The sequence below is a fragment of the Trachypithecus francoisi genome, unplaced genomic scaffold (assembly GCF_009764315.1).
Source record: "Trachypithecus francoisi isolate TF-2019V2 unplaced genomic scaffold, Tfra_2.0 Lachesis_group17, whole genome shotgun sequence".
Classification (NCBI taxonomy): Eukaryota; Metazoa; Chordata; class Mammalia; order Primates; family Cercopithecidae; genus Trachypithecus; species Trachypithecus francoisi.
In genome coordinates this window covers 49,260,472-49,285,061 of record NW_022681462.1, presented here as the reverse complement: position 1 = coordinate 49,285,061, position 24,590 = coordinate 49,260,472, and positions in this window count along the sequence as shown.

Sequence of the window (24,590 nt, the reverse complement as noted above, 5' to 3'; positions counted from 1 at the left end):
CTTTAATTGGTGAGGGGTTTTCTAAATGGAAAGGACAAAGTATAATGGACAAATTGTGTAGTACAATAGCACTTAAGCTGGGATTGTATGCATTCGTTAATCTGCTGAGGAATGAGGCAATTCTAAACAATTTTCTCAGTGAAACCAACTCCAGAAAGCTTGTCCCTTTTGTTCTCCCTTGGGAAAATGCAAGATTGAAACAGAAAATACCTTTACCGAGGCAATCATTTGCCACGTGTGGAAAGCGGATACAGCTGTAAACTATGAAAAAGGGATCTTTGTAGTACAATAAAGGAAGGAAAAAGAGATAAAGCTTGGGATAAGAGTGGGCCTGTCAGTGCATCTGAAGGAGGAATAAAGTGATGGCATTTACAGTGACAGATGAGACTCTAAAGAGAAGGCAGGACAGTTTAGAGAGGGAAATTTGATATTTAAAAGAAAGGGCTGTGATAATTAAAAGTAGCATTACATTAAGCTGTTACGCATATCATTAATGACAGAAGGAAACTGGTGGCTTTTAAAAAGTTAATGATTCCTATAAAACCATTCTGGATACCTTACATTTTTTAAAAGTCTCTATGAACATAAACCTGACCTCTCAGGTTGTATTTCGGATTCCCAAATTTCCTTAAAAATATAAAACGCAATGAAGTTGGAATTAAACTCCAATAATTGTGTGTCACTGTCCATGGAAGAGTGCTCAAGCGCTGCTCAGCTAAGAAAAGGATGGACTGAGACCAGCCGCGTACACATTACTGCAAAGGGCTCTCTTATTAAGATGTGGGCATGAAATGAGCCCAAGGGACATTCATTGTCAAACGTGCATTAGTGTCTTGTTTCTTTTGATCATTTATATTTGACAAAATCCAACAGCATATCTATGGAATGGCATTAAAACTGCTTCCAGATTTGTGATTCAGTGATGGGTGAGCTCTGACGAGGTTGCCGAACAGGATTCTCAACAGGTTGAAACGTAAGAGTGGAAGAGCAACTGTATTGAAATTCTTAATGGGGCTTTTACACTTGTATATTTCATTACAGGTGGGAAAACTGGAAAGATTGAATGTCCTTTGGAGTTCACAGAGGTTTGGCAGTGGGAGGAGAAAAACAAAACGAAGCATAGTGGGAGTGTTGAACAGACTTTCCCAAGATCCCCAGGTGGGTTTCATGTATTGCCTAATGGGAAGAGTGGGACCGATTCAGCTTTTCACACTGGCTGAATTATCTTACCTTGCCTATTGTTCACAGCTAGAACTAAATCTACAAAGCTACAGTTTATCTAAAGAATTCTTTGGAAAGAAAACTATTTTGCTATCCACACATCTAGATCCCACCTATGGGACAGCGCAGGCTGTAGCCTCAGTCTCTAAAGTCCAGACTATAAAATTAAAAAAAAAAAAAGTTCTCAGTGTGAAATCGTATTTATTCTAAAAGTAAAGAATAAAACTTTTTCTGGCCATTGGCACATCATAGCAAAATTCTGCTTGAAACTCAGCCAAAGATGCCATAAACTATAAGTAAAATGAAAACTTCCTCATGTTCATCAAATCATATTCACGACGACTAGTCAGGAGACTCACTACCTGCACATTTAAAGAGATGTTTTGAATAATGGCCACTGAAATTCATTACTGGGCTTCCACATTAAAAAATTAAAGCCTGTCAAATTCCTTGGGCCAGATTAGAAGTAAAATAGAAAATAAATAGCTAGAGTTCCAAACCATTATCTATTTTAAAGATTGTGATGTGGAGCATTGAAGTGCTAATCTATATTGCAATGCCATCCAATCTTTTAAATTGAGTGCATGTATGTGTGTGGGTATAGTTTGAATATGATAAAAGTTGTTAATATGTGACTATGCTATGTGCAAGAATGACAAAAACTCAAAATCAGAAAAAAATTAATCAGAACAGATCAAGTTTGTATAAAACTGCTATCTTCCTGGCTGCTAGAGTTAAACTGAAACATTTTCCTGTCCTTGCCTTATCTCCACATTCATTTCTCCTTACCAAAAGAAGTAGAGAATGTCTCTCCTGGTAAAAGTAGTGTATAAATTTTAGCTAACAGCCATTCAGCGTTGGCAATATCAAGTTATAAAAGACTCCATTATCCCAAGAGCCATTTACACTGGGAATGTGAATAAGAAGAATCTTGACACACACACAGGCAGGCGCGCGTGCACGCACACACACACACACACACACATTTACTGATTACCTACTATGGGTCATTTAATCCGGCTAGTTGATGTTGTCTGCTTCTTACCAACCACAAACTCAGCAACTGTAGTTATTTTCTACAACATTCAATTAGGGGTTTAGTAATCATAAATATCAAGAAAATAGAGATTTTAATTAAATTTAGTAAGGCAGAAATTATACAGATATAATTATACTCTTTTCTACCACTGAGCTATGCAAAGGTATAATCACTAAGTGGAGAATTAAAGTAGCATTCTAATAGAACTTGGAAATTCTATGAGATGAATTCCTACATATTTAGATACTATCCCCTGCAACTTCTGCTTCTGTACCTCTCCATCATCCTTTAACCTTATGACAACGATATCGGCTAAAAAGAACGCCCAATTCTCCTCAGGTAAGGAGAAATTTTTAATGTAGGACATTTAGGTTTCATTTTTATGTTCAATATTTATCTTTTATGCTCTGCATCTATAAAGTGAAAGAGACAGATAAAGAGAGGGAGAGACAGACATACACACACATGCACACACCCATATATACACATCCATGCATGCTTAAAATAAATATTAAATGTTATCACAAGACAATAAGTAAAAAAATATTGTAATGAAATTCACAAATAGTTTCATACATGGAAAAGAGGTTGAAATTTTAGGAGGCACATTGTTACCTCTTTCAATGACAATAATGGATAAATAGGAATCTCAATGAAGAATTATTTTCTTCTTAACCTTTATTAAACATTCCCATGTATATGTATGTATGGCCAGTAAAGGAAATTACAAAGTGACAATATTAAATATTACCATTCTTTGTGTATTTAGCTAAAATATATCTGTATAGAGGGAAATGTATTATTTTAAATAATAAATTTATCAGACGCATCTTTAAAATAAATTATATTTATGCATTGACATTGAATAAAGTCTCTGAAATCTCACAAAGTGAATACTGACGGTTCTATTTTGGGATTATTCAATATGTCTGGAGCATATATACATTTTGTGCTTTTGTAAAATGTAATTAATTAGTCAATAAAATAAAAAGAACTTCTCAAGAGAAATGCCTTTCTACTGTTCAAAATAGAGATTGAAACCTGAGAAATGAAATGAAAAAAGAAAAGGGAAAAAATGGAAGCTTCTTATAGTTTAAAAAAAAAAAAGTATGGAGTTACAAGTGAGATTTCCTGCATAAAAGTGGGTTTCTAAAAGTTATGCCCACTTCGTAAAAAGGGCAAATAAAATATACACTCCTCCAAACCATAGTAGAAGAAAATAAGCTTTCATGTTTTCAAGGCTCTGGTGTAGAAAAGTTTTCTATGAGAAATAGAAACATTAAATCTGTGCCACACTCAGGTGTTGAAGCCAGAATTTATTAAATCTATTTATTTCTCTTACTGTAGACAACACAAATTTGTTATCTTACAGTCCTGATTTGGAATTTTTAAAATTTGGAAATCTCAAGATACATATCCCAAAAGCTCTAGCAGAAGAAAAGGCAAAACCATCTATAGAATAAATCCGTAATACAGGGCATCTAGTAAAGCTACAGAAAAAATAATGCTGCTAAAAATGAGCTCAATGATTTCAAGGAACCACCGCATAAGGAAATGTGCCAGCATGGAGAGAATTAGCAGATACAACAAATAGGAGAACTGTTATTCTCACATACCCAAATTGATACAATAACCTAAAAATGAATGCAAAATAATTGTGTTTAAAGTAAATTGTGAAAATTTGGAATGAAAATCACATTGACAGAACAGCGAGTTATGGGGAAGAAAGTAGAATTTTGAAAGAACCATGTCTTAGTCAATTTTCTGCTGCTAGAATAGAATACCAGAGACTAGCTAATTTCTAAAGAAAGCAGTGATTTATTTCTTACAGTTCTGGAGGTGGAGAAGTCCAAGATCAAGTGGATTGGTGAGGGACTTCCTGCTGCATGATCTCATGGCAGAAGGGGGAGGGGCAAGAGAGCACATGTGAGAAAGAGGGGAAGAGCTGAACTCAGGAACCCACTCCTGCAATAACTAACCTAACCTGTGGTAATAGCATTAATCCATTCATGAGGGCTCTGGCCTCATGAAATCACCTCTCGAAAGGCCTACCTCTCAATGCTATTGCATTGCAAATTAAGTTTCCAACATATGAAATATGGGGGACACATTCAAACCATAGCAAAACCACAAATAATTTCAATTTTATAATACCTGAACTCAAATAATAAACAAAAATAATACATCTTTATTTTTGTGAAATGCCCATTATATCTGTGTTTATAGAAAGACCACCTAATCAATTCATTATCTGCATGTAATTGCTGAAGTTTAGTAAATGACAATGTATAAATAGCATTAGGTAATAACTGAGAACAACCAGTAACGACAAAAAGAGAAAAGAAATGATCATGAAATGTTAAACTTGACTATGGAGACACTGATACTTTCCTAGAGGTCTTTGAAAATAAAAAGGGAATAAGGAAAGTGTTTCTAGACTTGTCAAAAATAGGAACCCTTGGGGTGTGGTGTCAGCAAAATGGCAGACTAAAGTTCCAAGCTCTTATTCCTCAAACATAAACACAAAAAATAAAGTAAAATAAAACATAAACAGTGTAAACCAACTTTGCAGAAGCTCTGGAAAACAGTTTTACAGCAACTAAGCACATGCTCAGTCAAGAAAAAGCATCTTCAAAATGATAAAAATGTTTAGTGGTGGTTTTATTCTCCATCCCCCAGACCCTTCACAGTAGATGATGGTGTGCTTTTCAGCAGTGACAGATTAGTTACCAATTCCCCACTTCAAAGTGAAGGAAGAAGAGCAGACTTTACTTGAAAATTATTGTGCATGTTCATCTTAACCTGACTAGAGAAGCACTTGAAGAACTGACTTGCTCATCTCTGTCTCGTATAGTTCAGAGTACAGGCAGGAAAAGCAACAGGAACGTCTCATAAAAACCACAAGAGGACAAAAATTCCACAGACATCTGCAACTAGAGACTCTAGGTGGAGATACACAATACACCAGCTAAGGCCCAGAGGAGAAACACGTTAAGACTCTTTTGGAAATTAGGGTATTCAAAAAGAATTGTTTATACAAAGGGATTTAGAAAGTTATTAGCATGCCCCAGAAAGACATGCTCAAAATTCCTTAAACACCCTTACTCTTTCACCGTGGCTGAATCCTAGACTCATGGAAGGCCTAGAAAATTCATGAAAAAGTGCATTAGCACAGTGGCAGTCTATAAAATCTGAGAAAAGTGACTGTCCACTTATTTATTTGTTTGTTTGGGGTTTTTGTTTGTTTGTTTTTGTCTGTTTCAGATCCTGAAATTCAAGAAAATCTTTGTCGAAGTATTAGCTGAGTGCAAGTGAAAGGTATCAAAATAGTGAGTACACACACCAAAGAGTAGTGTTTGCAAAAATAGTTTGTCTCAAGATAAATAGACTACAATAGACTTTAATAATCAAAACAGAAACACCAACATAGAGAACCTAAAGAATGAAGAGAATCTGATTTTCAAAGTCATCACATTATAAAAATCAAATGTCAATCTTCAACAACAACAACAAAATTCACAGGGCACACAAAGAAACAGGAAAATGGCTCATTCAGAGGAATAAAATCATTAATTGGCATAAACTGTTCCTGAGAAAGCCCAGATGCTAAAGTGACTTGACATTTGCTCAACTAGATAAGAGTGAATTTTGACAAAGAAGTAAAGGAAATTTGGAACATGATATTTTATCTGAAGGAGAATATCATCAAACAGAGAAATTATAAACAAGAGCCACACAGAAATTCTGGGGCTGAAAAGTACTACAATGGAAGTTTTTTAAATTACTTGCAGAGATCAACAACAGATTTGCAGAAGATGAGTGAACATGAAGATAGGAAAATTGAAATCATGGAGTCTGAGGAGCAGAAGAGAAAAAGGAGTGAACAAAAGTGAATAGAACCGAAGGAAACTGAGGGACACCATGAAGCAGAACAACATACACATTCTGGGAGCATCACAAGGAGAAGAGAGAGTTTAAAAAAGAGTAGTAAGATAAATAATAGCCAAATACCTTCCAAATTTGAAGAAAGACATGAATATACAGATAAAATAAGCTCAACAAATACCAAATTGGATAAACCCAAAAACATCTACACCAAAGCACATTATAATCAAACTGTTGAAAGCCAAACAATGACAGAATCTTAAAAGCAACAACAGCAAGGCAATTCAACAAAATAAAAGGTATGTTCAATACAAGTATCAGTCAATTTCTCATCGGAAGCCTGGAGGCAGGAAGGCAGAAAAATAACATATTTAAAGTGCTGAAAACAGTCAGGCATGGTGACTTATGCCTGTAATTCCTGCACTTTCGGAGTCTGAGATGGGTGAATCACTTGAGGTCAGGAGTTTGAGACCAGCCTGGCGACCATGGTGAAACTCTGTCTCTACTAAAAATACAACAATTAGCCAGGTGCAGTGGCGCGTGCCTGTAGTCCCAGCTACTCAGGAGGCTGAGGCAGGAGAATCACTTGAATCTGGGAGGCAGAGGTTGCAGTGAGCTGAGTCACACCACTGCACTCCAGCCTGGGCAACAGAGTGAGACTCGATCTCAAAAAAATAATAATAAATAATAAAATAAAATAAAATAATAAAATAAAAAAGAGTGCTGGAAAAAACCTGTCAATGAAGATTTCTATATTTGTCAAAATTGTTCTTTAAAAATGAGGGAGAAGTTACAAGTAGTACAATTTATTTATTGTTCATCTGTATTCCCAGATAAAAAATAATAATTTTCTTGTTTATCTGTATTTTCAGATAAACAAAAGCTAAGGGAATTCACTACCACTAGAACTGCTCTATAAGAAATTCTAAAGGGAATCCTTTACAATGAAATAAAAAGACAATATGCAGTAACTGGAAGCCATATGAAAATATAAGGTTCTCCTGAAAAGGTAAATACATGGGCAGATATAAGTCACAATTACTGTAATTTTAGTCTGTATCTCCACTTTTTATTTTCTACAGAATTTAAAATACAAAAGCATAAAAAGAAGTTTAAAGCTATATTACTCAATGTATAAATATGCAATTTGATATACTTATGATAAATTATAGCATATTTATTATGAATAACATGAGGATGTTACTTTATAGGAGTAGAGTATCTTATGCAATTGAGGTCAAGTTATAATTAATTCAAATTAGTTATAACCTCAAGATATTATATGCAATCCCCATGATACTCACAAAGAAAACATCTATAGAATGTACACAAAAGGAAAGCATAGGGGAATCAGACATGTCACTACAAAAATCCACTAAACACACACAAAAAATTCTAATGGAGAAAATGAGAGACAAAGAAGCATGAGATGTATAGAAAACAAATAGCCAATGGCAGATGTTCCTTCATATCAATATTTATTTTTAATGTAAATGGATTAACCTCTCCAATTAAAAGTTATAGAGGCAGAATATAAAAAAACATGAATCAACTCTATGCTGTTTTTAAGAAACTCACTTTAGATTTGAAACACAATTTGAAGGTAAAGAATAGAAAAAGATATTCCATGCAAGTAGTAATTAAAGGCGAACTAGATATTATACTAATATTAGTCAAAATAGACTTTAACTCAAAAACTGTTACAAAAGACAAAGACATTATATGTTAATAAAAATTCAATTCACCAAGAATATTTAACAATTATAAACACATATGCATCAAATATCAGAGTCCCCAATATATATGATAGAACAATGACAGATTTGAAGAGAGAAATGGACACTTACACAATAATAGTTAGAGACTTCAATACTCCCAACTTCAATATTGGGTAGAACGATAAAACAGAAGATCAATAAGGATTTAGAGGACTTAAACAACACTGTAAACCAATTATCTAATAGACACACACAGATCATTCCACCCTATAACAGCAGAATACACATTTTTCTCAAAGGCACATGGAACATTGTCTGCTATAGTTAGGACACAACCAAGACTTAAAATTTGAAAAAGATTAAAATCATACAAAGTATCTTGTCTGATTACAAAGGAATGAAGCTAGAACACAACCAAGTCTTAAAATTTTAAAAAGATTGAAATTACACGAAGTACCTTGTGTGGTAACAATTGAATAAAGCTAGAAATTACAAGAGAAAACTAGAAAATTCAAAAATACATGGAAATCAAAACACCTTTAAACAACCAATTCATTAAAGAACAAGAAAAATTAGAAAATATTTTGAGACCAGTAAAAACACATGCCAAACCTCATGAGATTCAGCAAAAGCAGTGAAAAGGGGGAAATTTATATCTGTAAAGGCATATGTTTAAAAAATGTATTAAATCATTAGCATTACTTTAAATGTTAAAAAGCTAGAAAAAGATTAATAGAATGAAGTGAGGGAAAACAGTCGGTAATCACAATTAGTACAAAAAAAGAGAGAGAACATCTAAAGAAAATCAACATTCTTTCTTGATAAAAAGCACCCAACAAAGGATAAAAGATAAATTCCTCAACAAATTTATATGAAAAGCTTACAGATAACACTAATATTTTAAAATAATCAACTTTTTCTCTAAAATCAGAAATAAACAATGATGCCTGCTTTGGTCTCTTCTATTCAATGTATTACTGGAAGTTCTAATCAGAGCAATAGGCAAGGGAAAGGAAGAAAATGCATCTAAATTGGAAGGGAAGAATGAAAAAGATCTCTGTTCACAAATGACATAATCTTAAATGTAGATAAGCATAAAGATTTCAGAAAAACTGTTGAAATTTAATAAACAAATACGGCAAAGTTGCAGGATAGAAACTCAACATGCAAATATTAGTTGCATTTTTTCTTAATCACCATAAATCATTTATTTGTAAATCAACACATGTACTATACAGAACATAAGAATTTAGACAATTTTAATAACCCATAAGCATGTTGATTCCATTTGCAGATTTAAATTTTGTATAAATAGCAGTCATTGCATTCATATAACTTAAGTGTACTTTCTTTATAATCTCATTTATGCTACCGATACTCCTCAGAAAAAAACAGATTCTACTTGGTTCTAGCTGAAGTATTATGAACTCCAAATAATGTTTCGAGAACCTCCAAAGGAAAAAACAGATTCTACTTAGTTCTAGCTGAAGTATTATCAACTCCAAATAATGCTTTGAGGACTTCCAAAGGAAAAAAACAAATTCTACTTGGTTCTAGCGGAAGTATTATCAACTCCAAATAAAGCTTTGAGGACCTCCAAAGGTAAAGTACTAATCCCTTTGGCCATTTATTGAGAGAGGGAGAGAGAGAGAGAGAGAGAGACAAAGAGAGAGAAAGACAGAAAGAGAGAAAGAGAGTTTTGAAGCAACAGTGTAAAAATGTACCATTAGTAAAACTGCTGTGCAAAATTATCCCTCAGTCCTATTCTAAGCTTACAGTTCACTTTATTTTATTGTCCTCACCTAAGTATATACAATTCACATATGGGAGAAAAACACTAAACCAAGATGGTGATTTTCACTATTTAGATTAAGATTCATATTTAAATATAAATCAAGATGTTAATCTACACAGTTTGAGAGATACTTTTTACATTAGAAATGTTTTTTAAAATATTAAACTGATACATTATTGTAAATATTTATGGCATATGAACTGTTTCATGTGCAATGTGTATTGATCAAATCAGTGTAATTAGCACACCCATCAACTCAAACATTTATCATTTATTTGTAGCAAGAACATTCAATACATTGTTAACTATAGTCACTCTACTGTGCAATAGGTCATCCGAACTTATTCCTCCTAATTTAACTTTGTACCCATTAAAAGTGGTTTTGTGTGCAAATAATAGACAGATGTTCAACATGCAAATATTAGTTGCATTTTACACACTAACAATGAACAATATAAAAAGGAAATTAAGAAATAAATTATATTTATGAGAATCAAAAAGAAAAAATATTTAGCTATAAATCTAAAAAAGTAGACAAAGGACTCATACATTGAAAACTACAAAACATTGCCAAAAGATTAATGAAAAGACATCTTGTTCATGGATTAGAATACATAGTATTGCCAAGATGACCACACTACCCAAAGCAATTTACAGATTCAATGCAATAGCTATCAAAACTACCAAGGATTTTCTTTTTGCAGGAATAGAAAAATTCATCCTAATGGTTATATGAAATCTCAAGCAACTTCAAGAGCCAAAGTCATCTTGAAAAATAAGAACAAAAATGGAGGAATTACACTTCCAAATTTCAAAAGGCACTGCAAAGGCATAACAGCATGGTGTTAGCTAAAGGACAGACATATAGGCCAGTGCAATAGATATAGAGCCTCTGAATAAACCTTTGCATGCAAAGTCAGTTGATTTTTAGCAAGGGTGCCAAGATCATTTAATGAAGGAAAGGACATTCCTTTCCACAAAGGGAACTTAAGAAAATTGGATATTCACAGGCAAAAGAATCATGCAAAACTTGTACCACATGCCACATACAAAAACTTACTCAAAATGGATCAAAGACCTAAACTTAAGAGGTAAAATTCCAAAACTCTTACAAAAAAATAGCTTGTATGACATTGGATTTGGCAGAGATTGCTTGCATATGATATCAAAAGCATGAGCAATAAAAGAAATAATAAGTAAATTGGACTTCATCAAAATATAAAATGTCGTACATCAAAGGATGCTATCAAGTGAAAATATTTGTAAGTCATATACCTGATAAGTGATTAATGTCCAAAATACATAAATAACTTCTAAAATTTAACAAGAAAAACAAACAATGGTTAAAGGACTTGAATAAACATGTCTCCAAGGAAGATACACAAATGGGCAACATGCAGTTGAAAAAATCCTCAGAATCTCTCATCATTAGCAAAAAGCAAATCAAAACCACAATGAAGTACAACTTCACACTCATTAGAGTGGCGCTTATTGAATGAAAACAAAAATGTTAGAGAAAATGTTAGAGAGAAACTATAGCCCCTGTGCATTGCTGGTAGTAATGTGAAATAATGTAGTCCTTGTGGAAAACAGTATGGCAATTCCTCAAAAAGTGAAACCTGGAAGTACCATACGATCCAGCAATTCCACTTCTAGGTAGAAACTCAAAAGGATTGAAAGCAAGGACTCAAAGAGAAAATTAAACACTGATGTTCATAGTAGCATTACTCAAAATACCTGAAATGTGGAAACAACCCAAATGTCTGTCAATCATCAACAGATGAGTGGATATAAAAAACATGCTATAGCCGGGCGCGGTGGCTCAAGCCTGTAATCCCAGCACTTTGGGAGGCCGAGACGGGCGGATCACGAGGTCAGGAGATCGAGACCATCCTGGCTAACACGGTGAAACCCCGTCTCTACTAAAAAATGCAAAAAACTAGCCGGGCGTGGTGGCGGCGCCTGTAGTCCCAGCTACTCGGGAGGCTGAGGCAGGAGAATGGCGGGAACCCGGGAGGCGGAGCTTGCAGTGAGCTGAGATCGGGCCACTGGACTCCAACGTGGGCGACAGAGCAAGACTCCGTCTCAAAAAAAAAAAAAAAAAAAATGCTATAAACATACAATGGAATATTATTCAGTCTTAAAAACAAATGAAATTCCTCTGAGACGTGCTACATCATGGATAAACCATGAATGCGTGATGCTAAATGAAAGAAGGCAGACACAAAAGGAAAAATGTAGTATGATTTCACTGATATGAGGTACCTAGAAAAGGCAATTTAATAAAAGCAGAAAATAGAATAGAGGTTACCAGGGTCTGGGGATAGGGAGTAAAGTGGGGGTGTATTTAGTGAGTACTAAGTTTCTGCTTTAGCTGATAAAAATATTCTGGAAATGAATAGTGGTGGTAACTGTACAACATTATGAATGTCAGAGATGTACATCTAAAAATGAGTTACGGATGTTTTATATTATGTGTATTCTACCACAATTTAAAAAAAAGAAAAAAACTAAGAAAAAGAGAATCGCTTTCTACTCCTCAGTAATATATTACTAAATCACAAAAAGAGCCTGTTTTCTGACAATGTTCAAAATTCTCCTAGCATTAATCATTATAATCCAGCATTTAACTGAGCCAGAAGCAGCCTGAACAACTGGTTAAAAAACAAAAGTAGTCACCTGTATGCAGTGATTTTAAGTGAATACAAATGGCTCTAGATATTAGAGAAAAAACATTTTTATTAAGCATTTGATATTTAATTATTTTAACATTTGGAAATAATGATTCAGCCCATGATCATCAAAATAGATGCAGAAAAAGGGTTTGACAAAATCCAACACACATCCATGATTAAAAACGCTCAACAGACTAATGAAAGGAAATGTTCTCAACTTGCTAAAAGGCAGCTGCATAAAACCTACAGCTAGCATTACACTTAATGCTGAAAGATTGAATGCATTCCCTGAAAGATGGGGGAAAAAAGCAAGGATTTCTGTTCTCACCACTCCCATTTAACATTTTAATTGAGCTTGTAGCCAGTATATAATGGCAAATAATAATAGAAATTAAAAACATGCACATTTGAAAGTATGAAGTATAGTTGTCTTTATTCACAGATGATGTCATCATATATATAAATAGTCTTAAGGAAGCCCGAATAAAACTAGTCAACCAAATCAAGGAGGTCAGCATGTTTAACCTATATAAGATCTATATACAAAGGTAATTGTTTTTTCAAATACAAGTAACAATCCAAAAGTGAAATTAATTGTATTCATAAAATTATCAAAAAAGAATGAAATGCTTAGGAATACATTTAACAAAAAGTGCAAAGTGTGTAACATGACAACTACAAAACATGGCTATGACACATCCAAAGAAGATTTAACTAAATGGACAGACATTCCATATGTATGAATTGAAAAATTGATTCTTTTAGGATGTCAATTCTCCCCTAAATTGATTTAAAAATTTAACACACACTCTATCAAAATCTCAATAAGTTGGGTTTTTTGTTGTTGTTGTTTGCAAAAATGGACAAGCTGATCCTAAAATTTATAAAGAGTTACAAAGCACCTAGAATAGCCAAAATAACTTTGAAAAAGAATAAAGTTGAAGGACTTAGAACTCTAGAATTCAAAATTACTATGAATCCACACTAAGGAGGATAAACACATAGATCAATGGCACAGAATTGAGAGTCCTGAAATAAACACATTTATGGTCAAATAATTTGAAAAACGGTGTCAAGGCAATTCAATGAGGAAAAAAGTAGCCTTTCACATAAATAATACAGGGAAAATTGAATGTCCGCATGTCAAAAGACTGATGTAAACCTGTATGTCCTATCATACAGCTAACTCAAAAATGTCTCAGAGACCTCATCTAAAAGCCAAACTCATAAAACATCCAGAAGAAAATATACGAGAAAATATTTGTTAACCTGAGTTTAAGGAGATGCCAAAGGTATAACTTAAAACAGCAACAAAAAATAAATAAATTGAAATTCATCATAATTAACAGTTTTAAACTTTGAAAGATGTCATGAAAAAAAGTTAAAAGAAAAGACATAAAGTAGAAGAGAATACTTGCAAATCATATATAAGATCAATGACTAGTTACAAGACTAGATCTAGAACTATATTACAATTCAACAATAAAAAATGAACAAGTCAATTTAAAAATTGGTGAAATATTTGGATAGACATTTCACCAAGGAAGATATATGAATGACTAATGATCACATGAAAAGGTGCAAACATTATTAGTGATTAAGAAAGTGAAAATTTCCTGGCTAAACCGGTGAAACTCCCTCTCTACTGAAAATACAAAATAATTAACCAGACGTGGTGGCGGGCACCTGTAGTCTCAGCGACTTGGGAGGTTGAGGCAGAATAACGGTGTGAACCTGGGAGGCAGAGCTTGCAGTGAGCAAAGATCAAGCCACTGCACTCCAGCCTGGGTGACAATGTGAGACACCCTCTCAAAAAAGAAAAAAAAAAGAAAATGAAAATGAAAACAACAGTGAGATGCCACTTGACATCCACCAGAAGGGTTTTTTCTTTTCTTTTTTCTTTTCTTTTCTTTTCCTTTCTTTTCTTTCCTCTTCTCTTCTTTTCTCTTCTTTTTTTTTCCTTTTCTTTTCTTTTATTTCTTTCTCTTTTTTTGTCTTTTAGAGAAAGACAACACCCAATGTTGACCAAGATTTGGAAAACCAAGAACCCTCATAAGTTGCTGGAGGAAGTGTATGATGGTTAAGCCAATTTGAAAAAGTTTGGCAGTTATTTAAAAAGTTAACATAAACTTATCAAATAACCCACCAATTTCATTCTGAGGAATATAAGAGGAAAGGAAACACAAACCCACACAAAGACTTGCATAGGAATGTGTATGGCAGAATTCTTCATAGCAGCCCCAAACTGGAAGCAATACATATTTCCCTCAACTGCTCAATAGACAAAATGAAATGTAGCCATACAAAAATTTAATACCATTCAGTAATGAAACGGACAAGTTATTGGTAGATGCTAAGTCATGAAAGAACTTCAAATATCATGCTACATGAACAGAGTCAGATGCAAAAGACTATATTTTGTATGATTCCATTTGCAGCAAAAGCTTGGTAATGGCTAAAATATACATACAGAAAATAGATTAATGACTAAAATGTCCTAAAACTAGATTGTGGTGATGATTGCACAACTCTATTAATTTACTCAAAATTGAAATACACATACACACACAACTACAACTATCTATATAGCTGCTGATTAAAATTTATTTTCCCTTAGTCCAGGCGCAGTGGCTCACACTTCTAATCTCAACACTTTGGGGAGCTCAAGCAGGAGGATCACTTGAGCCTAGGAGTTTGAGACCAGGCTGGTTGTATTAGTCCATTTCATCCTGCGATAAAGAACTGCTAAAGACTGAGTAATTTATAAAAGAAAGAGGTTTAAATGACTCCACATGGCTGGGGCGGCCTCAGGATACTTGCAATCTTGGCAGAATGTGAAGAGGGAGCAAGGCATCTTCCTCACAAGGCTGCAGGAAAGAGAACTGCTTAGCAAAGGCGGAAGAGCTGCTTATAAAACCATCGGATTTTGTGAGACTCACTCACTGTCATGAGAACAGCATGGGGGAAATCACCCCATAATTTAATTACCTCCACCTGGTCTCTCCCTTGACACATAGGGATTCTGGGGATTGCAATTCAAGATGATATTTGGGTGGGGATACAAAGCCTAGCCATATCACTAAGCAACATAGCAACACCCTGTCTCTACAAAAAATACAAAAATTTGAGGGCTGTGGTGATGTGTGCCTGTAGTTCCAACTACTTAGGAAGCTGCAGCAGGAGGATCACTTGGTCTTGGGAGGTCAAAGCTGCAGTGAGTTGTGATGGTGTCACTACACTCTAGCCTGGGAAACAGAATGAGACCCCGTCTCAAAAAATACAAACTTCCCAATTCCTCTACCACTACAAAAAATATTATTTTCATGTGTTATTATGGAGTTTGCACTTATTGTGTTTGCTTTTTCTTTGTTAATCATGAATATATATTCCAATATCACATGATTTTATGATGCTGCTCAAACCAATAACTTTACTGCAATGTAGGTAAAATAAGAAGGGAACAGCAAAAAATCATAAGCATTTCATGGAAGGGAGCACCTCCCCATGGTGCTCAGGAAAGCATTAAGGGACCAAGAAAATCAGGAAGATACAGTCCTCACTGTTTTAGATGAATAGTACATATTTTAGGTATTCTAGATATTTATAAGAAAAAGCACAGAACAAAATATGTTCATGGTGTATTCAGAAAACAGCCATTACTACAATTCCCAATGAGTAGGGCTTGGAAAGAATAGTTGCCATCACTGGACAAAGGAACTGAGACCTTGAACTTCAATGGTGGAAAAGCACCATACACTTTAGGAGAATCTCCTGAATGAATGAAAAGATCTCATTAGGGATCAAAGTTGCCTTATTTATTAAGTGTATTAGTCTGTTTGCACACTGCCAATAAAGACATACCCAAGACTGATAATGGAGATTTCATGGACTTACAGTTCCACATGGCTGAGGAGGCCTCATAATCAGGGCAGAAGGCCAGGAGGAGCAAGTCACATCTTACATGGATGGCACCAGGCAAAGAGTGAGCTTGTGCAGGCATATCCCGCCTTACAAAACCAGCAGATCTTGTCAGACTTATTCACTGTCATGAGAACAGCATGGAAGAGACCCACCCCCACGATTGATTCAATTACCTCCCACTGAGTCCTTCCCATAATACATGGAAATCTTGGGAGCTACAATTCAAGATGAGATTTGGGTGAGGGCACAGCCAAACCATACTAGTAAGGAATGTACATCCATTTGAAGAGATATTATTATTTCAAATGTTCCTGAAGCTCTGTTTTCTAATGAGTACATTTTAAATTCTGTTGTGAGTCCTCATTTTACTTTCATAGAAGTTATTAAATTATTGTTATGGCATGTATTTGGAAACTGGCAGAAAGCAATATTTTTATATATAGTCATATTCACATGTGATAAAAAATTTATATAGAATTAATTTCAACTTGGTTGTTGATAAAAATAAAGTCACGGAACTCTTCAAAATATATCATTAAATATGGGGATATTAGAAAAAGAGATGCTCAGGAGCCCTATATTCCTGTGTTTTTATAATTTTAGAGAAAAGTCTTTGTCTTCTACACTTGCCTTTAAAAAGAGACCGAAAGAAATATAGCCAGTGGAACATCTGAGTATAAAATATCCATCAAGAAGTATACTTTTCTTTCCAAAATTGAATCTCTGTTATTTTATAAGTTTTAATGAAATAAAAATTCCGGCCGGGCACGGTGGCTCAAGCCTGTAATCCCAGCACTTTGGGAGGCCGAGACGGGCGGATCACGAGGTCAGGAGATGGAGACCATCCTGGTTAACACGGTGAAACCCCGTCTCTACTAAAAATACAAAAACTAGCCGGGCGAGGTGGCGGGCGCCTGTAGTCCCAGCTACTCGGGAGGCTGAGGCAGGAGAATGGCGTAAACCTGGGAGGCGGAGCTTGCAGTGAGCTGAGATCTGGCCACTGCACTCCAGTCCGGGCGACAGAGCGAGACTCCGCCTCAAAAAAAAAAAAAAAAAAAAAGAAATAAAAATTCCATTATTGCCTTTCCTATGTTTTTGTGAGAACTGTGAAATATCACTAAACAAGACGTTTTTCCAATTTACATGAATGATTTGAGATGTAAAATTTTTAATTGTCTGCTAAATGTCACCAAAAATGTATATTTCCTACTATCTATTCAAGATGTCTTTTTATTCAACACCTGTGATAATTATAATTTTTTAAAACTTCTAATCAGTGGAAAATTTCAGTGTAAATTCCAATGTATTAAAGACTTAAAAAACAAGAAAAGATGTTAATGTAATTGCTATTATATTTATTTTTATATTAGAGATAAGTATTGATTATAGATTATTTCTAATATCATATGTATCCTTAAATATATATTATTATTACCAATGTTGACTCCTTCATTGATATATTTGCAACTCTTTCTAAGCAAAACTCTGTGACTTCTCACAATATGTCTTCTCATGTACAGACAGCTCCAATGTATTTTATAATTTGAATTCACTAAAATTATTATAAGAGCCAATAATAGACCTGTTTTATCAATATATGTTGAAGACACTTACAGAGTTAGGAACATTTTCTAAAAAGCACAGAAGGAGACAGCCAAATGAGCTATATTTTGTAAAAAGTAATTCTCTTGGTCTAGATAAGATAATGAGACTAGCCATTAGTTTGTTTAGTAAATTATTCTACTTTTAGTATAGAGTATGTAGGTGTCAGTTTAATAATAAAGCTATGCTTTGGTCATTTAAAATTTTTTAACTTTATTTTAACTTGTGATTCTTGAGAGGATAGTTTTCTTTATAAAATTTAATCCATATCCAGCTTAATACAAAAAATAAAAAACAAAACAAATACTTATGAGCTCAAAATCAGGAAAGAATAATTGTGGACAGGGCTCATTTACAAGTCTTCCTTCCTGAGCTAACTTTACTATCTCCTGCTGTACTTTCTAGAAAATGTTCCTAACTCTGTATTTCTAATATATATTGGTAAAGCAGGTCTATTATCAGGTCTTCTAATAATTTTAGTGAATTAAAGAGAAAAATATTGAGTGAGTTGCCTTTAGAGTTTTTATTAATGGCTAAAATATACATTTGTCTGCATTGTCTGCCTAAAAAGTTAGCTACCAAGATCTAGTGAATCTTAAAATCAGTATGCTTCAATTACATACAGAAGTAATATTAGTTAACAGTGTCAGTATATCTATGGGAAACACCAGATACATTGAAAACATAAAATGTAAAATAAAAAGCAAACACGAAGTGTATATTTAATTAAAGCAAAATAGATAATCTAATAGTAAATTTTACAACAAAGAATAATCTGAATTTATTCAGTCCCTTTGGAAGATTTTTAGATTTTTTCCAACAGGATCTGCTCACACACAAAAATTAAATGCAGTTTATTAACAGTTAGCATATCATCTCTAAAGGAAGCTCATTGCAATCTAAAATGGACCCTGCAAGGAGATAATGAGCAAGCTCCTGCCTGATATCGAAAATTAATCAGGCATAAAAGCATTTGGGATCAGGACCCATTGACAAGCATGTACGCTCATACAGACTTCAATGAAACATGGTATGTGAACATATTTGTCTAATTGTACATTGGGTTTTCGAACAAATTCCCACCAAAACACTTAATTATCTGCAGAGGTGATGCTTCCATTTCAGAATCTGTAGGAAGCTTTTTGGTTGCTGTAACCATATATAATGGATTAAATGAAGTTTAATAAGCTTTGTTTCCAGTTTTCCCATTTTAATTGCTATAGCAACCTGAAGCCAAAGTTGGATCACTGGATAGAGTAACTGAGCAATTAAAAGCAACCATCGTTGTCCTCTGATAGAATTATCCTTGGCCCTTAAGGAAAAAAAAAAAAGTATTTAAAATAAATGAAAATTTGGAAGTTGACAAAAATATCTTTTTACATGTAAATTGGGAAATTATACATCAGTTAGCATTTATATCTCTCCTTTTAAATTTTATAGTTGAAAATGTTCAAAATGAATATTGTATATCAACTTTAAACATAAGAAATGAGTTATCTCATAACTAATATGAATGAGTGTATCTCATAAACTCATAAATTACTTACAGCTGATTTCACCCTGACATATGGAAAAGAGGACACAAAAACACATACCTGTTGTATGGTTCTTTGCTTTTAAAAATAAAATATCTTGATTTATTTTTGAAGTAGTTACGTAATATTTAAGAGACCTATGAGTTTAATTTCTCAAATAGGTCAAATTGTAGATTAATCTCTCCTCTGTTCACTTTCCAATATGTGATTTTCTTCCATCTTCACATGGTTTATTTAAAATTTGTAATTCCTGAAACAATAAAAGGAAAACACAAAATTTGTTTTTTTAAGTGTTGTAGTTAAATATAGACTTTGCATACTATTGAAGATAAAATAGCTCCAGGTGTTTCTGAGTGAGATCTTTAGTTATAGATATGTTCATTACTTTAGAATACAATATCATACTAATAGTTTATGCTGATTTGATCTTTCTTAGTTTAGAAGCTTGCTTTTCTCTTTCAAAGGGAAATCAACAAAGAGTATTGCTTCCCTGCAAATTGGCAGGAAGGTTTCCAGCATAATAAAAGAGTGCAGAAAAAACAAGTTAATTCAAGGATAAAACTGTGAATAAGTAGAAGAGAAGACTACACCAGGAAAAGAGACGGAGGTAGAGGCCCAAAGGAGTAAGTAATTTTAGAAGAAATTTAATATTGGAAGAACAGATGTTTTCCAGAATATAGAGAAACATAAGCTAAAATGGATAATTTCCTTAATGCTATGCCATATAGAAATGCAAATTTACATACAAATAAATTAACAGTTATTTACTGTATAAATATTATTCTGATAATATTATTTCTTTATGTATTTAGCTCCTATATTTTACTAAAATGAGATCACAATTGTTAAATATGGTTTATACACTAAGTCTTTGAGACAGAAATATATGACTTATAAGAGAATGACCTGATTCAAATGCCAAATTAAACCAAGAATTTTAACTAAATGCATACTCTGGTCATCTATCTTCATGTAATCTCTACAAATCTGTCAATAAAATATCAATGCAAATACAAACAAAAAGAAAACAGCAATAAAAACTACTATTTATAGCCAACTTATTGTCAAAATTTGGCAGGTACAAAACTTACAGAGTTGAAAGGAGAATCACATACACATTTTGCTTAAGATAATACAAATACCATAGTTTGACAAGGATGCAGAGATATTTTATTTATTGCTTATAACTTGGATGATGGCTCATAATCTGTAATAGGCACTGAGAAAACAAAGCAGATACAATAAAACAGCTAAGGGTTGCCACCTGTCTTCCAATTTCCTCCTCCCATAATCAACTTCTCTTTAAATGTGTTCAGAAATGACAACTTCATCTCTCAGAAAACCACAGGTCAGATGCAGAAAAGTAATGCTTGGATAAATTATATCACGGGAGTTATATCACTCAGCTACGAAGTCCAGAAATACAACAGACAGCTACAAAGTCCAGAAATACAACAGACAGAAACAGAAAGAGCCATGGGGAAACTTGATGCTGAAATTGGGGTTTTTAGCATTGACTGTTATTTCTGCAGGCGTTGGAGTGGATGCCACCTGGATTCACAGAGTTTCTTTATTAATGCTTGTTAACCCTGAAAATCAGTCTGCAAATATCAATTAGTCGTTTAGCTGGGCAAAGACAGTTCAACATACTGATAGGCAGACAACTAGGCTAAGGGTAAGGCCTAGCCCCTATTCATAGGAGATCACACAGCCTGGACTTCACAATCAAGCTGAAGTTGAAAACTAAAAAAAATAGAGTCAGAGAAACATGAAGACCCAAAAATATCAAAGTAATTGATATTGAGTCTTTACCCTAAAGACTCAAATGAAGATTATATCTCTCACTGTATTTAAATATCACAAAAGAATACAATTTAGAATTTAAAAACCACCAATTTCTCAAGTAATTCAATAAAATAAACTAACATTAGGTTTGTGAAACAGAGTAAGTTTAACATGAAGGAACAGATTAAAATGAAAATGGAATTTGGTGAGAGGATATATAAAAGGAAAATACTTGTCCATGAAGGGCAATTTGGTCGTGTTTCTCAAAAATACAAACAAAAAATAAAAGAAGAAAAACACAGATTCTGAATTCTAAAAATTATTATTTTTAGGAATGTATCCTATATATATTCACTCCTGTGAAAGACACATACAAAGACTATTTGAAAGAATTGTCTGTACTATCAAAAAACTGAACACAAACTAGATCTCAAAAGAAACACTAAATTATGCAAATCCATTTAATGCAATATCCTGTAACTATTAAAACCGAGGGACAATTAAAGAAGACTGAAAGGCATTGAGGGATATATACATATTAAAACAAGGATTGATTTCTAAGATAGATAATTTTGTAAAACAAATCAAGTTGCCAAAAGTGTATAATAAAGTATATTCTTGTAAATACTTACAAATGCACAATAATATAAGAGCTAAATTAAATCCACCTGAAAATCAATGAACTCATAGAATTTTGTGAGATTTTTGAATTAGTTATGTGAAGGACTGGAATCATTTGCTCTCTCAGAATGAAGAAGAAATTGGCATTGAAATGAAAATTATAAAAGAATATTGACATGGAAAAGTGAGAAAAAAAGAGTAAATCCAAAAGGATTTCGTATTCTTAAGATTCCAACCTAAAAGAATTTCGTATTCTTAAGAAAGAAAAAAGTATGGAATCAATAACATAATTAAATAATAATTTCCTTTTTTTATTTTATTTTATTTTTTTTTTGAGACGGAGTGTCGCTCTGTCCCCCAGGCTGGAGTGCAATGGCCGGATCTTAGCTCACTGCAAGCTCCGCCTCCTGGGAGCTTGCAGCTAAAGAAATACGCAACATTGTGAACCTACAGGATCCATACTTGGAAATGTAGGAACAAAAAGCAGAGTATTTTAGTTTCATAGATAGATAAGAAATACCAACACAGGAGAAAATATGGTTTCAAACTTTACTTCTGAAACATTATTTTTGAAATCAATATCAAAATATAAATATAAAATAATTGCCATGATGTTGAAATTATGTTTTGGCTAAATTATTATTCACATTGGATATTAATTTTGGACATACATGAGTAACAGTAGGATAATCCCAGAAAAAAATTTATATACGCACACATATATGACAAAAAATATCATTGAATGTTTGAAAACAAAAACATCAATCAGTCCATGTAAAAAAAGAGCAAAGCTGGCAATATTATTTCATACAAAGTAAATTTTATAACAAAAAATTGTTGAACTCTTTATATAGAGATACAAAAATTTATGAAGATTATAACTATTAATATTTGTGTACAAAATTTGTATAACGCTATTAGAAAAATAAGGTAAACATAAGGTAAGAATCAAAGCAAAATACTTGAAAAATGTAATCCATAAGACTAGATTTATAGGCATAAACATCTCAACAATAGAAAATATCCTTTTCCCTAAGTTTCCTGAAAATTCAGCCTTCCCAAAACGTAAGTACTTTCACTCCCATATAGTATGAAACATACTCTGTGATAAAAACCAAATGAGTTAGAAAATAGCAATGAATATTTTAAACAATAACAATAAAAACATTTTAACATTTAGAAATTAAATATTTATGGAGTCAAAGATGAAATTTAAGAATGTTAAAGAATATAATGTAAGAATGAGGCCGGGCGCGGTGGCTCAAGCCTGTAATCCCAGCACTTTGGGAGGCTGAGACGGGCGGATCACGAGGTCAGGAGATTGAGACCATCCTGGCTAACACAGTGAAACCCCATCTCTACTAAAAAATACAAAAATCTAGCCGGGCGAGGTGGCGGGTGCCTGTAGTCCCAGCTACTCGGGAAGCTGAGGCAGGAGAATGGCGTGAACCCGGGAGGCGGAGCTTGCAGTGAGCTGAGATCCGGCCACTGCACTCCAGCCTGGGCGACAGAGCGAGACTCTGTCTCAAAAAAAAAAAAAAAAAAAAAAAAAAAAATGTAAGAATGTAAGAAAGGTACTGTTAAAGAAAAGACAGGCAATCCAAACTGGAGTCACTCCATTCCACCAAAATGAAACCTAAGTTTTTGACTTTTCAAAAAATCAGGCAACAAATGACAGCAAACTTATGTTACTCCAACAATATTTTGCTTTCATCTTTGTTAAAACATTAACCTCGCAATAATCAATTTGCTGGTTTTTTTCTTGTTTCTTCTTTTCTCCACATTTTTGTACATGTAAAATTCATTCATTCTGTTTAGTTCATTGAAGCTCCTTTATATTTTGCTTTTATGAATTGCTGATAAAAAGCCAATTAGATCTTGGAAACCCAATTTGTGGAAATGTTTTTTATAGTGATAATCAAAAATTGTTAAAGAAAGAACAGAATAATATTACAACATGTGAAATTTACGGGAAACCTCCCAAACTAAACAGCATTCTTTGCTTTAGATATTTATTATAAAGAAATAATAAAAATAATTCAGAGTCAAATCTCAAAGCATATTACAAAGAATTGGCATTTTATACACTATGGTGTTATTTGCTTTATTTTTCTGTTTATGTTTTTAATAGATTTTATGTATTTTTAATTAATAAACTTTGTTTTTTTAGAGCAGTTTTAGGCTCACAGAAAAAGTACATGGGAAGTAAAGAGAATTTCCATAAATTCCCATACCAACACATACACATCCTCCCCCAGTATTAACATCCCATGCCACAGTAGTACATTTGTTATGATCGATGAACTTTCATTGGCACAACAATATGAACCAACTCATAACTTACATGAACGTTTACTCATAGTGTTCTACAAATGTATAATAACAAGTGTCATCCATTCTAGTATCATTCAGAAGGGTTTTGCTGCCCCCAAATTCCTTTCTGCTCTGCCTGTTTACCCTTCCATTCCACCTAACCCCAGGCAACCATTGATCTTTCACTGCCTCCATTCTTTTGCTTTTCCAGAATGTCATATAGTTAGAATCTTACAGTATGTAGCCTTTTTAGATGGGCTTCTTTCACTTAATAGTATGTGTTTGAAATGTTCTCAACACAGAGAAGTGATAAATGTTTGAGATTATGAATATCCTAAATACGCTGATGTGATCATTATATGTTATATGCATGTATCAAAATATCACAGGTGCCCCAAAAATATATACAATTATTATGTATCAATAAAAATAAATTTAATTTTTTTTTGAGACAGAGTCTTGTACTGTCACCCGGACTGG